The 14,312-nt window shown below is 47.2% G+C and overlaps 1 pseudogene; it reads right to left on the bottom strand.

Annotated features, from left to right (window-relative positions):
• Window positions 1-13,881: 13,881 nt before the first annotated feature.
• LOC144126390 (U2 spliceosomal RNA) lies at window positions 13,882-14,029 on the bottom strand (annotated as a pseudogene).
• Between the last annotated feature and the right edge of the window lie 283 nt (window positions 14,030-14,312).

Genomic DNA, 14,312 nt, shown 5'->3' with positions numbered 1-14,312 from the left:
TCCCACACTGTTGGTTCCATATCCTGCGGAGGCTAATGACTTGCGTTGCTCTCCGGTAATGACCCTGCGGAAAGCGTTTCATTGCTTTTTACGTCCAATTTTCCTGCATGCAGGCATCATGACTAACAGATTCAGCGCTGACCTTTCGCACATTGCCTCTAGCTCTCCATAAACACTCCATTCTATTCTACCCCAAGCCTTCGATGTGCAGTATAGAAATCTTGCTTAGTAGGAGTTCTTTTTTCGGCGTATCGGTGTTGCGGGCTGGCTAAAACAAGGAATCAGCAATCGAGAAGTGAGTGCAATATAGCGAAGTTGATAAATTCAGTAGGAAGTACCTGAGGCCACAGCTTGTTATTGGACAAGCAGAAGCCTGTGAAAACTAATGATACCTACACATTACCGGTGTCACTTTCAGCGCGAAAGGACATTCCGATGGGTAAACCCCGAGCAAGATCTTGAGGTGCTTGTATGCTTGCGGTGTTTGTGGGTTTGTGCCAAGTGAAATAAAGAAATAAGTGAAATAAATATCCGCGACTGGGATTCCAACCCGTGGCGACGCGAAGAGATCAGGTTCGCTGGCCAATGCGCGAGAGCACTAGACTATTGTCGCAGCCGATCGCGCCTCGTGTTAAACTGAAACACACTCTCGCGCTGTGCATTGCACATCGACTTCTTCTTCAACTAATACTGCTATCGAACTAACATTACCGCTTGGGGATGTGTGGCGGTAGTGATAGAGAGATGTGCGCTGCATGCGTTGGCGTGGAAAACGTTGTGGCAGACATAAGGCATTAGTGCAATACGCATCTGCGTCGACAACATTGCTGCAGAAACGCGGCACTGGAGCATATAGGCCACTGGCATACATTGGGTAAATTGGCATTGACGATGAAAAACTTGGAGGCGTGCATAACTGCCTCCCCATGGGTCCCTATATACATCTCCAACGCGCTTTCAGGTACGCGGCGGTGGTATACACCTGAAAAACACTGTGCTTTCGCCCAATATTTCGTGCTTAGCAATTTGCTAAGCCGCCAGCCATTTTTTTATTCCAGTGAGTATAAACATTGCATCTTTAGTGCTCCACTGCTTGATGCCCCTGCTTTGCGGCTGGAGAGGCCAGCCCAGCTTATACGCCTCTCGATCCTCCTTTCCTGTTTCTCGTTAGCGCACTCGCATTGCGTGTTGAAAATCGCCGACAGAACGGTGCCTTTTAGATACTATAGGCGTGTCTTCTTGTTTCGCTGAAACGTGAAATAGGATTAGCTTCTCCGAGCTAATTGTTTAGTTGGAATCCGTAATTCGATTAACAAAGATGTGAGCAGTTAAAAAAAACCGGAACTGAGAAGGAATGAGGAAACAACTTCACGGGAGGTTCTCGAAAAGGAGCACTTGCTCCTCAATGGCCGTCAAGTCTGAATGAAAGCCTGCGCTAACTTCCGGACATTCAGGACTGGCCATCACGCTCGCGTTTATTAGCTGAAGAAGTGAAATACGCGACGCAAAATAGCTGATGGAAGATGCGCATACCTAGAAAGTTTGTCATGCGCATTTTTTGATCTGGAAGTTGCTTATTACCGCAATTTTTAGGCATATCCTAGCACCGCACCATTACAATAAATGTATCCGCAGATCCCTCCTTGGAACGCTTGCAGTTCCCCTGCTATTTTTTACTATTTGTTGTAAAAGACACATCCTATTGATTTTTTATGGCAGTCCTACCTGCTCGATGCGAACACAGGACAAACTTTAAAAGCAAGGTTTTGCTAGGCATCGGTAGCTTGCGTCATTCCCACCAATATGTTCTTAACAGTATGTTACAAAAGGCAAAAGTTGCCTCACAATTATAAATGATATGCAAGAAAACTGGACTTTGGAGCAGGACGAAATGAACCAAGGACTAGCAGAGAAAAACGTGTGACCGTGTCAAGGGGGCCCGGTTTGTTACAATAAGATCACCGTAGCTCCCTCTCAAGGAAGGAATTTTCACAAGGCTTAAGGCGCTGAAAACGGCAATGCGAAGTCGTAAGGCATCGTTTAAACAGGCAACCATATAAGTCCTAATTCTACTAGAAGCATTCATTAGACTGCCGAATAGTTTGTCAAGTCATTTCTGGGCAGATTTTTCCGGGAAGGAATTACAGTGCGTGTTGGGTCGCTGTAAAACTGGACACATTCTGTAATCAAAGGTTACGCACGGCAGCGTAGCTGAACCTTGGAAGACATTTTAGGGGTATGTTTGTACATTGTGGCTTTACAGTTGAGCATCAAGGGGTAGAATGGAGGTGTTTCGCCCATGCTTCTGCATTTCACTTATGGCTTTCTAGTGCTTGAGGGGAATGCAATGACAGTACAGTGCTCCATTCACTTTTGACTCGACTCTTTTGTGTGTTCTTACCAAGCTATTTTATTTTTCAAGGAGAAAAAAAGGGAAGGGGTGCGGGGAGAACAACCTGACACACAAACTTGGGGTCTCTGCTTGGGAAGGAAGTAATAAAAACACTTCCGCACACTTCAAACACTTTTCATATGCCGAAACCAGGCTTCCGGCCTTGCGTGCTCTTAGTGCAGCATTCAATGCGTCGGTCGCTAACGACGTTCGCTGCGCGTACCTCGTAGAAGTCTCGCCACTGGATACATCGTCTCATTACTTCAGTGCAGTGCCACGCAAGCTGCGAGTTTAACAGCGTGAACGGGTTGACTGCAGGAATTGATGCTAACTCTTCGAGAATCGTATGCGCTCTGATGAAGGTCGTGCTGCACGCAACTTAAGTGAGACCAAGCTTACTCTCTCCCTCATCCTCTTTTCATCTCTGGGGCAAGGAAGGGCTAACGAACGCTCTGCAACTAATTGAATGTCTCGCGCGTCTCGCCACTGTGTCGCCGCGTGGCGACTGCAGCCGCCGTAATGACTGTCCACAGCGGGGCGGCGCTACTCTGGTGAGTCGGAAGTGAGCGTACAGTAAGTTGGAGGCCATGACCTCGGCTTTGGCTGTAGAAAAAGGCTCAGGACAAAGCGGTCGAAGAGGATGTGTTCGGACGATTTCAGCTCCGGATTGCAGACAGCAGTGAATGCCTTACTGCCGTTTTTACATGATTTATTAATCCATTCCCGCCAAAACTTTCGATGCGTGAGAGCATGGTTTAAGCAAAGTGCGTCCTTTCCAGACATTATATTTTGGTTTATCTGGGGACGAAAATCATATTAGCTTGGAATTTTTTCTCATATGATTTTTTTTGACAAGATGCAGTGTGAAATGGTGAGATGCAATAAAAATTCAACTGCGAATATCAGATTCACTCATATTGTAGATTTTGAAAAAGCCGAAAATTGGAATATTCGACGTATATGGTCGCGAACAGCTATAAAATATTCAGTAACGGGCGAAGCCCGGTAATAATCGTGCGCGATGTTTCTGTGTTGCTGGTCATTAGCTTAAAAAAAGCAAAGCTGAGTAAATCATGAATCCATCTTTGTGTTCTCCACCATTGAAGTGAAATCGATTGGAGCGTTCAAGCCACACTTTGCACTATGCATATTCAAACCACAAGTCGCGCTATATTACCTCCCACTGTAGTGGGTTTCAGCCAGGACACCACTAACCTGCTGGTTTATTTCGTGCAGAAGAAGAGTCCGTGAATTAAGAGCTTTATTAGCCGCCCTTTACCTTGTACAATTGGTACAAGAAAAGAGTTACTTTTTATCGTTACAAATACAAATTGCCGCTGGAGGAGTTTTCTTCTTTATAGGGCGAATTTAAAGACTAGCCGGTGAAGGACAGCGTATTCCACGCATGCGCAAAATTCGGTATACACATTGCTCCCGCACCGACGCTACAATCGCCTTTCCAGCTACACCGCGACTGTACAACATCCGGCGTGGTAGCTGTACGTACAAATCAGCTGCCTTGTGCGTGTGCTAGTCCTGAAGCTGGTATCTATTTTGTCAGCGCTCTTTCTCCTCACTCACCCAGCCGGCCGAAAGTCCGCTCCTGTGTGCCTCGCTTACCCGAACGAGCCTGTCGGGGCACGGTGCTCCGATAATGCCTTAGGCAAACAAGAGGGTGCTCTCGCTCTTTGTAGCTCCCTTACTTTACATAAAGGGCGGGAGTTGAAGACCTGCACGTTGGCTTTCCCCGCGCAAAGCTTCCTAAAGAAAATTTATTCCTAATTCATACCTTTCAGTTACTTTGCAGTCCTATTTTTCTATTTCTTTTACTTCAATGTCCGGGGCCTCGGTGAGGTGAGTGCCGTCACAGCCGCTGCCAACTTCGGCTGCGTACACATATGCAGTGAGGGGAAGCGTCTTCGTCGCAGGGACGCCGTCACGCTAACGTTATTTCTCCTAGCAGGATATGCCTAGCCTTAGTAGATGTATTTTGCTGATTGCATTGCGCATGCCCTGTTAGCCTTGCTGGGAAGGTGCTCTCTTCAGAAAAGCACAGTTGTTAGTCCAGGCGTAGTTGTGTGCCTTTCTCTTCTCGTCCTTCGTCTTTTTGACTGGCTTCCTTCGAAAATAAATAAACGAATTCGAAGCCCTCCGCTACGCCCTACATCGTAGACCCATGTGTTTTAATGTCCCGTAGAAATCCATCAATAAATTCATCTTTGTGTGCCGTCTACTAGGCTCCTGAAGCAGCAGTGATGATCGGCGACCCCAGAGAAAAATGCAGAAAGGGAGACTCTTTGAGTGCAAAGCCGGGCCTCCGCGTACAGTCGTGGAAGACTCGTGATCAAGCTTAAAAGCTTATCATTGATTGTTGCCCCAAGCTGCGCTTTCTGCTGGCATGCAGTTCAAGTATTCATGGCTGTGTGCTAAAGTTGCGGAACCCCGACATGTAAACATGGACGTATTTGCAACCCTGCTTGGATGAAAAAAAACAAAGCAAGCTGTCCTTAAGTGATGCGCCGACTTATAGTGTACAGGAGGGGTGAAAAAGGGTGAAGGAATTCATTTTGTTGCAAAATATGAAAGTTTTCAATGGAAACGTCGCGGTGCTACACCTCAACAATGATGGCGGCACGCAGTAATAGCGACGAAAAGTAGAGTAAGTGCTTACCCAGAGTTCTCCTTTTAAGGCGCCCAAACTGGGTGGAGTGGCGAACGAACTAACTTGTATTCTAATTCCTGTGCGCACTGAATACCTGCCATTTGATAACAAAATACAAATTTACCTATGTGAGGTACAGTTTGTTTCAGATAGCGAAGGCTAAACACTGTCCGACGAGGTATGCGACAAAGAGATAACATCTAAATGAAGATGAGAAGAAGACTGCACATGATCTTGAATGGAAGACGTAGTAGACTATAGGCTGGTACACGCTGCCTTGGACGGTGTCTTACAAAACTCAATGATTCAAAGGGCGGCTCCCAACACTAAGCTCAATTTTTAGTCACCTACATTGTTAGTCGCAAGACTACATGCTCGCACTGAGAGGTTTGTAAAAAGTGAAAGACAGGAATCAAATGAAGAGTGTGCGATCTTTTGCGGGAAGTTACTTGCACCACTTTTTGCAGCCTTATCAAGCCCATACGACAATAGTGGAGTAAGACAATAAAGGAGCGACTCTCTGAATTGTAGGGAGTAGCACGGAGAGAATGAGAATGGAACTGAGAGAAGACGACGTTTTTTTTTCATCAAAAAATAAAACTTCCAATCGCATGCAATGACCCGAATCACCATAAATTCTGGAAAAGGTGACGTCTTGTCGGACAGCATATGGCAGCGGTGATAAATTTTACATCTTTCGCTTTTCTTTAGGCGCGTGAATTTTTCGAAGGCACATGTAAAGGAGTCCCAATTGCGCCATAAGCGCATGGGTTTCTTTCCCAGGAGCGTTAGCTATATCGACTGCGTCCACATTTCTTTATTTTTACCACTGTCTTAAGGCTGAAGTGAGCTTCTGTCTGCATGCGTATGTTTCGTGGAACGCGCGCGCTCTCAGTCGAACCGGGTGGTGCAACCTCTATTTCACTTGTAATGCGTTGCCTAGATCGACCTTGTGCTGCATTTGGAATTGGGGGTTTTCTGACCTAATGCGTGTGCACTGATAGCTGCATGTGGCTGCGCCTGAGTGGCTTGGGAGGAAAGGTGAAATGTGCCTTTCAAGGATATCATGGTTGTTGGGAAATACCGCTTCTGCATGCGAAACTACGCGCGCACGATAACGTGTTTGTCGATGCTAGACGCACGGGTCAAAGGAGCGGAACACACGCAGAGAGAGAGAGAGAGAGAGAGAGAGAGAGAGAGAGAGAGAGAGAGAGAGAGAGAGAGAGAGAGAGAGAGAGAGAGAGGGCAATAAGAGAACCACAGACTTGTGATTTGCACCGGTATACAGTTGCAGGGGGACAGGAAAAAAACCGCTAACGACAAAACAGCGCGCCATATAACAGCACACATAATTGGCGCAGCTAAAAAACTGCACGGCCGCAAAACAGCACGTTCCATAAGTACTGGTGATAGAAAAGGGCAGGGAAAAAACTGCACAGCCACAAAACAGCACGGTGACAGTACAGCACAGGTATACAGCGCATCACTATGAAAAAACAGTAGAGTGCAGGACGGTACAGCGAGTTTACGAGCGCAAAAGAGGTAGATCGGCCGAGCAAGAAAAAAAGCAAAGTGGGTACTTCTAGTGAGAGAGCAAGAAAAAGCTAAAGGAGGCACTTAAGCTCCATCCTAAGGGTATGACGTGATACCATTAAGGAGTTAATCTAATGTCCACATATGCGGCACTGGTCATTCTCTATACTTTACATTCATAGAACCCTGGGAGTCTTCATACCACTCCTGACGCAGTGGTGCAGCGGTTAAGCGATGCGCCACTGCCTTGCGATGGCAGGTGCTGCCACCGGTGGGGCTTGTGAGACCCGGGTTGCTCTTCCCGAGCAACCCCTTTCGACCAATCATAAACTTGAACTGCCACCTGTCAGGGTGGCCACCAGTGTGCTCACAATGTGGTGGCAGCTGGCCCACCTGCTCCCCTAGGTTGTTTCCTGTGGATGTCTTGTGGATTTTTTGCTAACGGTCGACGACACCGACGCCGGCTTCTCTGTGACACGGGGCCACAGGCCGTTAACGCCATAGCGTTAAAACGGTGTGGCTGGATCTCGCAACAAGTTTACAGTCAAAAGTGGTCGTTGACTGCAGAAAAGGCGCTTACGAATTTCTTTTCTTTGTCTCTTTTAGGCGTTGCGAGCTCCCTGCGCCTGGCGTGTAGTGAAATGTACGTCGGCGCATTTCGCGGCTCACAGCCTCCGTTGGTTTCCGCGCAAGCTGCCATTACATTCTGCGACTGCACTGAGTGCCTTTTTAAAAGGCGATGATCGTGTATCTTTTTTCGAGAAACCGTTACATTAATGTTTGAATGTATTTTCGTATTGGACTGAGTTCGTGGTCCCTACAGCCTTCGACAGCGAAGCTCCCGCTTTGGACACACCAAATCTCACATCAGTGATTTGCGGTTAAAGAAGATGGGATGCGAATGGCACCTCGCCTTTCTGTAACTACCACATAAGATAGCGATTCACAGCCAGATTCAATCGAATACTAAGCAGGGGAGGCTGCGCGGCTTTCCGTGAGCCAGCTGGCTCGATCATCTTTCATGACTTGTGACCTTGAAATACCAGACCGGAACTTAATAGATCAATAAAAATCATAACCCAAAGTGTTGAAACACGTTTCTTACAACCAGCATTTTTTTACGCCGCCAAACCTGTTTCCGGACAGTTTACAGGTTTCAGAAGTAAAAGTTAGGGTACTGTTGGCGCAAAGAGTAATTTGCGATATTGAACTTCTTTTGAGAGTAGCGGAGCGCTTCAACCAAATGGTGATGGCTTTGACCTTTGTACATTACAAGCACTTGTATTCTACATGACTAGGAAACAGTCACTACCTGCACTCGCTTGCTGCTTTTCTCTGGTTGCGACGGTGGTTCCACGCGATGAGTCATAGGGGACACTGGCGAAGCAGTGCTACGTAACAGCGTTGGAGGGGTTTGGACTAATCGGGAACGCTGAAGAATGTTCAATATTCGTCAGAATCATGCCGGCGTGTTGCTTCGGACGCATTTAGTGTTCTGCACTTGCTTACGGCCTCCTGTCGCCATGTTGCTGTCGTGAGGTCACGTCACGTGTTGCTTTCGAACCTTCTCACCGGCGTAAAGGACGACCAGCAGGAGGTAACTGTAGATGGAACAACTACCATTGGAAACGGCAACATCTTGCGGGTTGCGTCGCTGTGAGAACGGAAAAGAAAAAAGGTGGGTCACCTGTGTGCTTCGTTCTGCACGTATGTCCGTGTCCATTGTCTGCTTCATTGCTGTCAATTTTATTTCGAAGCAACCGCGGCAGGTAGCGGAAGCTTGTGTCGCAAAATAATGTGCCTGTGACTATACTCCGTAAGTCGCGTTAGGATGTCGGGCTAAACGATTTGGCACTCTAAGCATATTAAAGAGCGGTGTTCTGCTGACACTGCTCACCAATCGAACATTCGTGCATCAATCCTATGTACATGAAGGTCGCCGACGTTTGGCAACAGTACTTTGAATGTGTTCTCAGCATGCATAAAAAAAAAAACAAGTCAGTTAGTGTATCCGAAATAACTTCTATTGGTAACGAGCCGTGAATATGCATCGAGATGGCCTGAAATGACGTCAGAGGTCAGTCCGTGCACCCTCGGAAGAGGGCCAATGTAAACTGCTTGACCGATTTATAGACCCGTTTGCTTTGGGCTCGACGCAAATAGCAGGTGAAGAAAAAATGACAGGCGATCTTTAGGTGCCCACGTGGTATACTTTGCTGGAGAGGCGAATTGCTCGTGAAGAATAGTCTTTTTTTTTTCTCCTTTCAACTAGCTCGGTCTTTGTTCTGCTCTAGAGTGTTTGCTTTCTCCATAATAAAATTTAGGTTTGAGGCAGCTGATTTGGAGTTGAATTTGAGGAACTTCTAGAAAGTTAAACTGTTAATGCTAGGCTTTAAGCTTCGTTATCGTGTTACTATTCTTTTCTACCGAATTTTACTTATCTGAGGGAGTCCAAAATAAGTAAATGAGCCTCAAGTGCAGCCGGACTGAACTGTGTTTCAAGCATTGCTCACGCCTCTAAAGTGAGATCCCTATAGATCGCTCACTGTGGCAGACATCGCTGTCGGATAGCGTTTCCCTCCTCGTTATTCTGGCCGATAAAATAATCCATCCAACAGGATAGGGCTGTCGGGCTCCCAGGGGCCGCCGGAAAATAGCCACTGTGCCCGCTATCTTCGACATTTAAACGTGAAGGTCATCTAAGAGGAAACAGAAACTGTTCGGCTGTATTTTTGTTTTTGAAATCCTTCGATTTCGGACTCTCCGGCCGCTTCCATTTGCCCGCACCGGTGCAACTATGCAGCCGGACATTCCACAGGTCGTCATGCCGAGAAGTGTTTGACGACTGCGCTGCTATGGGCTCATACGTATTCTCGACAGCCACGAGTATACAGGCGTTTGGTGGCGTACGGCTTTCATTTGCGTTCACCTGAAGCTCGCGGTCACGACCGAGAAGAGGGCCGCATTCTTTTCGTATCGATCGCGACGAATTCCCACCTGCAGCCCATTTCCGCCACCTCAGTTGCGATTGCATCTTCACAGCGTCTCCGTCGAATGGAATTTTCTGCCAGTCCCGCCAGATCGCCACGCTTCGAGATTTTGTGCCCGAAGAAAAAGAGAGGGAAAAAGCAAGCAACCACACTGGGGGTCCAGATGGGTGTCCCAACCTACCTGGGTGTCGTAAGCACGTTGATGAGTTTTTCTTTGCGTTCATTCTTGAAGCCAGCGGCACATACCATTAGCGGTAGACAGAGAACGAAAAGAAGTCACCTGAGGCGTATTTGGACTGGGACAACGAATGTCTTCAAAGCGTTTTCTTTTGTGATCGTTTACGCACACTCCTTGAACAGACTGCCCTTACCTTTTCTATTCCCCCTTGTGTTGCCGAACGCGGTGGTCTTCTGGGGCGCATGTCGAGAACATAGAGGAAATCATTTCCTGAATACCCGAATTCATATAGCCGCTCTTCGTGCGAAAACTTTTCCAACTCGCTCAGCACTGTGGGTTCGGCAACCTCTTACCTAAGTTTGTGATCACCTGCGCACTAGTAACTATGCGCAGTCCTAAATATTACACCTAACACGGTCGATACTGTTTCACTCGTTTCCCTTGTTTCTGCGACTATTTCGCTCGTGTATCATGTTCCCACTGCGTTCTGCATGATACTACGCACCTGATTTGATTTTTTATCATTCATATTCATTTTCGTTCTCTTTTTCTTTACCCACGGAATGATAACCTCAACCAAGTCTACGCTATTTTTTTATAGTGCTACCGCCCGTCGGCTTTTATCAGTATAGCGGATGGGTAATCCTAAACACATGTATCGCTAAGCACATGTGCGTGTCAATATAGGTCCTCATCTTCATGTGTCCTTCCCTGTGCTCATTAGTGCAGACACTTCTCAACTGAAGTGAAAACTACTGGAGCTTCCATTACTGTCAAAACGAATGTTTCCGCGTTCCCTTTATTTCTCGCCGACAACCTCACAACAAGACACGTGTGCACTTAAAAATACCGAGAGCTTCCTTTTTTGCAGGCTCTGCGCGCGCCACTTGCTCATTAGCACTGATTGTATGGCCCGCTTGTGAGCGTGAGGGCCAAGAAGTTCGTTTGACAGATTCCATTGATCTTCTACGAGCTCTGTTTGTCTCTCACCTGGCAGTGCGCATGCGCATCTGCGCTTTCTCTTGCTGTCTGGATTCGTTGCTGTGAAAGGAACGAACTTCCTCCCTCCAGTACTCGCCCGCACCTCCAATTTCTCCCCGTCACTTTTCCTTCATTACCACTGCTTCGATTTACGCTTTTCAAACAGCGAGAACGAACCGGCCAGTCGTAACATAGAGAGTGGCTACCGCCCACCAACCCTTTCCTTTAATTTCCCCGCTGCGTAGCTGTGCTGCAATAAGCTGCATATATCGTGAAGACCCTGTGCCTCCTTCCGTGTACATTATAATGAGTGCAGGTCTAGCCCGCTTGACTATATGGACCGGATCCGGCTGCCCATGACTCGAATGGAGGCGTGTTTTCTTCCCTAATGCACTGTCATTCGGTGCCCTACTTGGAGCGACGCGGCCTCATTGAAGGGGGGCCGAAAATGCCTTCAGCGGATATTAGATAAGTACTCTGCCCAAGTCCCGATCCAACGCGCAGCCCACGTGCCGTTCCTGTATACGGTCTTCTAAGTCAGCCCCCGAGAACGTAACAGGATGGGCTCTGAGTGAATTGGCCGGCAATGGGGCCGGCGGCGGTGATTTGCTACGTCTGTGCCGGGACGTGTAGTTTGTTAGGAGCAGACTGCGCTGTTTTCTGCTGTTTTCTTACGCACCATATGTTTGTGTGTAGCGATCATCGCGATGTTTACTGATGTAGCCAGGAATACACTCTTGCTTCGGGTTAGCAACTAAGGCGATTCAATTGACAGGTGATGTCATACTATTCGGGAACTGTTTGGCTAGCCTCAGCGCAGGGGCTTGAATGAGAAGTTGTGGACAGCATGAAAAATCCTATAGCCTATCTTAGACGCCGCCTAAAAAAGCCGTCGAGTAAGCAATTTGTTGATGGTAATTATCTGCAGTGTGTGTTCCGAAAGCAACTTGTGTTGCTACAAATGCTCGCCTGATGAGAGATTGGGCTGCTTCTGTCACCACGAACACAGAAATATAGACAGTGCGCACCCTACCATCGCTAATTTAATATACGATGACGTATGTATACAAGTTAGTTTTGGTTTTTTAGTGGAATTTCTTTCACAGACGTGTGCAAGTTAACTACTAGCGCTTGTGAGAAATGAGACGCGCAAAGTGGTGTGGATAGAGGAAAGTTTAGTTGTCTTCGTGATAGCATTGTTATATACAAACTTGATAGCATTGTTATCTACAAACTTGCTACAACCGGAATATTCCAAAGTTATCCTGGGAACAATAGCATCCAAGTGAACAAGGTTGAATCTCAACAACGACAGTATCGGCGGCTATATGCTGATTTCCTTTACGCCGGGGCAACGGAGAAGCACGCAACCTACTAACATCCGCACACGCTGGCATACGTCGGGGTTTACCGCATTAAAAGTAATGCTGCGGCAAGGAGCAACCTAGGTCGTTTTCAACTTCTTGCAGGAATACCGCCTTCGTCAACACAGTGCGGGATGTTTTCTGACAACAGCATTTGCGACCATTTGTGCTGATGTGATCGAAGCGTCCGTCGAAGGGGGGGGGGGGGGGTAACAGAAAGCGTGAGAGACTGACTTGCATTCGGTATCATGTTACTTTCCAAGTTGTGCGAACTTTAGTGAATGAAGATGTTTTGCAACCCTTATTCAAGATGTTTCCAAACGTTTCCGCTTTGCTTTTCTTCATTGAGAAATGGCATATTCTTTATTTTATACTGTCGCTACTCACCTCCCTTTCCACCGATTGAATTACGCAGGTGAACGTATGGCTTCTTCGTGCGTGTGCAAGTCAGTCACAAAACATTGAAAAAGGCCGCCATTTGGCCACAGCGTGACACGTGACCACACCCCTTCCAAGGAAGAGAGCCCGAACAGAATTGCCCTGTTTGCGCCACGTGCGCGTGGCAATGCAACGCGTATTTTGCATCAGCTTGTCGATGCCTTCTGTCGATACTGACGGGGGCCTGCTACAGGCTCATTAGTGTTGTTTGTCGTATGTATAGGAACATTCAAAATCGTTCCAGTGTCGGGGACGATATCCAATCCGGAGTACGCCATCGTCGCCCGTTGTCGGCGCTGTATACCGTACCCGAAGACTCACTGACGTCATCACTGACCAACTAATGTAATCCAGCTGAGCATCAGTCGGCTAGAATGCTGACAAGGGAGAATGCGCAGTCTACTGTAGTAAGTGTGATCCAGGTGGCGCGTAAGTGACACAGCCGGACTAGATTGTTGCTTTGAACACCGATTGAAGAGGCCAGTGAGCAGAGAGAGCCGAGTGAAAAAAGTGAAAGCCGTCGCCTTCACTTTTCAGCTCCTCCCGTCGCAGTGCGAGAAAAAGGGTGGATTGGTTTTCTGATTAATAGGTCCCTATACAAAACTCATCAGCTCCGCAAGGGCCCGCTCGGTGTCGCATCAGCCAAGCAATGTGGGTCGCCAACAAGAATGATCGTTGTGGCTTTCGACAGTTCTTGTTTCTCTCACTCCACCTTTATGCTGTGCGGCAATGGTTCAGTCAGCCAGAGGTCAGACTTCCGAGTCAACGCTAGTCTTGCATCTGCGCGCATCAGAAAAGGAGTGCGGCACCACTGCTGAGCATTGCCCACTCATTTTTTATTGCTTCGTTCTTCGGAATCTGAGAACCTGCGGTTCTGAAATTGGGAGTAGAGACCGTCCCAGCGGCAGTAGCAACAGCAGCCAGCGGAAGAGAAAGTCGGAGGTGTGTGATGCGCCCGAGGCGACGTTCAGCATGCTACTTAGCTTCGATAGTTGAGCCTGTGCATTACACGAAGAAAGGAAGCATTGAAATATTTAAAAAAATGCAATTATCTCGTGGTTCTTCTTTTCTTTTACTGTTGATGTTAACTTTTGCTCCAATTGTAGCAGTTATTCGGAAATGCCTTGAAAAAGGGAGCAGTGTAACAATTTCTATTGCTTAGAGCTGTCAACTGCAATATTTACCGAAGTGGTCTGTCTGTCTGTTGTTGCAAGGAAGAAAAAAAAGGAAAGTGCACAGGCCTGCCCACTGGCTCAAGCCGAGCCACAATCGCTACCACGTGCAGGTAGTAGGAGAGTTGAAAGATGGGATAGAAAGGCAGGATAGAAAAGACGCGCGGTATAAAGACCAAGGCCGATCCCGGAGGCAGTGCAATACCGGGCCAACCGGTGGCGGAAGTGAAGCAACCTTCAAACTCTCCGCCACATTTCCAAAAATAAGTTCAATTGGGACCCGTAACAGATATTCTTTGTACTGAAAATAAGAAGCGACTGCAGCCACCGTAGCTTCCGTGGATGCTGTGTTGTTCCATACGATCACTTGAAAATAAGCTGCGTATTTAAGCTGTGTATGTTAAAATTGCTATGTGCTTCCTTCGTTACGTATTTACTGTTTACTAGGGCAGGTCGAATATCAAAATTATGCATATGATTCGAATATGTTTAATATTCACTGCATATTCCTATTCGAGAATTTCCGAATAGTCAAAAATTCTCGAAAATTCGCCATGAATCGTATACTGCGCCGACTTTCATCAGTTCAGCCATGCCAAAAC

Source organism: Amblyomma americanum, chromosome 3 (genome assembly GCF_052857255.1).
Source record: "Amblyomma americanum isolate KBUSLIRL-KWMA chromosome 3, ASM5285725v1, whole genome shotgun sequence".
NCBI classification, from domain to species: Eukaryota; Metazoa; Arthropoda; class Arachnida; order Ixodida; family Ixodidae; genus Amblyomma; species Amblyomma americanum.
The sequence above is the reverse complement of the archived record's forward strand: the minus strand, read 5'-3'. Positions and strand labels throughout refer to the sequence as shown.